This window comes from Gracilinanus agilis, chromosome 6 (assembly GCF_016433145.1).
Source record: "Gracilinanus agilis isolate LMUSP501 chromosome 6, AgileGrace, whole genome shotgun sequence".
Classification (NCBI taxonomy): domain Eukaryota; kingdom Metazoa; phylum Chordata; class Mammalia; order Didelphimorphia; family Didelphidae; genus Gracilinanus; species Gracilinanus agilis.
The window spans coordinates 211,408,767-211,411,770 of NC_058135.1; positions in this window are offsets into that span (position 1 = coordinate 211,408,767).

A 3,004-nucleotide genomic window follows, 5' to 3' on the forward strand; every position below is an offset into this window, starting at 1 on the left:
TCTGTCACTAATTTAAAAAAAAAAATCTGCTAAATATGCTGTTCTTTGTAACTATGGATCACCTACCTATTCACTTTCAAGTGAAAAGGATGATCTGTGAAGAAGACAACACTTTTCTCAGCTCAAATTTTTGAATACTCTGGATAGAAAAGCCACTCAATATCTGTTTTAAAAATATAATATGCATCCTTTCCATCTGTATACGATGACAAACAATTGAGAGTTGATTTTGATTTTATAAAATCAATTATTTTGACATCACGTAATATGCTTTTAGGTTGTTATAGCATTCTCTTAAATGTTAGAACTTCTTTAGAATTGCATCAGTGTGTTATTCTAAGTTTACGTTGATTTTTTAATACATGAAATAATGTTCCCAAATCTGCTCATATTTCACAGGAGGAATATTTGGTATTCTTTTGAAGTATGAATTAATTGTTTTAAAAATGTCTTTAGTTGTATGACCTCATATGAACTGATGATAAAATACTTCTACTTTGTCATCATGAAAATATGAGTACGGCTAAACTTTCTAGGTTACAAATATTAAGTACTTCATCTAACTTACAAAGTCTAAATATTACTTTCTTGAATTTTTCTACAATGTTTAATTTGATGTCCTCAGACATATCATATATCTGATGAGACACTATATTGTTAGAAATGAAAATGATCTCTAATATCTTTATATAATCATCTCCAAATATGTACTTGACAATTGCTTTGGCCCATGGCAATTTTTTTTCTATAAAATTATGAGTTTTCTCATCTTTTTTTTGTTTGGTTACTTACTAAATCTGGAACTTTAATTGCTTTTCTACTTTCTTGTTTATTCACCTAAATAAATAAGTAAATTATTGCTTGTTTTCAAATTTTATTCTTTCTATTTAAAAAACCCCCAATATATTATAACATAGCCTTCATATTTTGATTCTAGAGGTTAGGACAAAAGAGAAAGTTTTACTTTTTGCAAGAACTTGAGAAAACACATATTGGAGTCATGGAAATTAAATTAAAAATAATTTAAAGATATTCTTCATTACATTTCCTTTCTTTACATTCCCATTGCAGTGTATCTCAAATTTCTGTGTATTATTTCAGAATTGTGGTTATTGAATAATTTTCATTAATTGCATAATTATAGTATGTTAAAGCTGATTGAATTTTTTTTAAACCTTTACCTTCCACCATAGAATCAATACTACATATTGGTTCCAAGGCAGAAGAATGGTATGGGCTAGGCAATGGGGGGTAAGTGATTTGCCCAGGGTCACCCAGCTAGGAAGTGTCTGAGTTCAGATTTGAACCCAGGAGCTCCCTTCTCTAGGTCTAGTTCTCTGAGCCACCTCGTTGCCCCTAAATGGACTGAATTTTGACATTCCTCATTAACATATTTTCCAGCATCCTTTTTTTATTTACTTTTAGCCTTTATGCAATAATCTATTATGTTGCTATAGCTAAAATTTTTTCTCCTATAAAAATTTCATTTTCAATATGTTTTAAACATTAAAAAAATGTACACAGAGACTGATACACTGTGGTAAAATCGAATGTAATGGACTTCTGCACTAGCAGCAATGCAATGATTCAACACAATTCTAAGGGGTTTATGGAAAAGAACGCTACCCATATTCGAGGGAAAACTACAGGAGTAGAAACACAGAAGAAAAAACAACCACTTGAAAACATGGGTTGAGGCAGACATGATTGGGGATGTAGACCCGAAACGACCACACCAATGCAACTATCAATAATATGGAAATAAGTCTTGATCAATGACACATGTTAAAATCAGTGGAAATGTGTGTCGGCTATGGGGGAATGAAAGGGATGTGAAGGGGAAAGTAAAAACATGAATCATTTAAGCATGGAAAATTTTTCTAAAAAATAAAAATAATAAAATAAAAAAAATACTAGGTAACTAGGTGATGTAGTGAATAGAGTATTAGACCGGAATGAAGACTTGATTTGAATCCTGACCTCAGACACTTATAAGCTGTGTGACCCTTTATCCTGTTTACTCAGTTTCCTTATCTGTAAAATTAATTGGAGAAGGAAATGGCAAACCATTCTGGTATTTTTGCCAAGAAAACCCAAATGGAGTCTTGGTCATGCCTGAAACTACTGAATAACAATAATAATTTCCAAGCATTAGTGAAATTATCGGTCTGGTTTATCTCTCCTCTAAAAGGAAGAATACAGTTGAGTTAGCTTTTTGGGATGCTATGTTATCCTGCTGACTTAATAAACTTGCAGTCCATTAAAACCCATCAATGCCATTTTCATGAAATTACTTTCTTTGCCCTATCTTCTTCCATTTGTTCTTTTTGGACCCAAAGTTTTCCATTCTGACCAATGGCCACTAGAGGTCAGTTGTGTGTTTCACCTTAGCAGAAATATTGAAAACTTGTGGATTTCTTTTTGAAGGAAAATTTGACAAAGCCAGCCCCTTTTGAGCATAGATCATCCCAGTCCAGGGAACAAGATGAGGACTGGTAACCTAGTCTTTTTCCATACCTGGCCTTTCCGGAGTCTTTTATCAGAAGAAGCTTTCCTAGTGTCTCTCTGCAGTTAAGGGCACGTCAGAGGCGATCAGTCTAAGTGGAATGGAGACAATAATCTGGTCTAAGCCAAAGAGTAGTAAAAGATCACATTTCAGTGCCACCTTAAAGTTTAGAAAGTTCCTTTTTCACAGCAACCTTGCGAGCTGGCTAATTTAAGTGTTATTAATCCTCCCCCACTTTTAATTCAGGAGAATCGAAACTCTAGGGATCCACCGACCCTCGTACAGTATATTAAATAGATATTTAAAACGCTGGCTTCATTATGGCTTTGTTTTCCCATGAGGCTCACAGGGGAATATGAGTTGCCCAGAGTCATATTGGAAGGCAGACTCATCGGAGACTGGATTGGAACTCTTGGTTCCTCATTTTGTATTCCAGTAGACTCTCCACTGGCATGCTGGTGAAGTTGAGTCTCAGATATACCAATCTGTTTCTGTGAT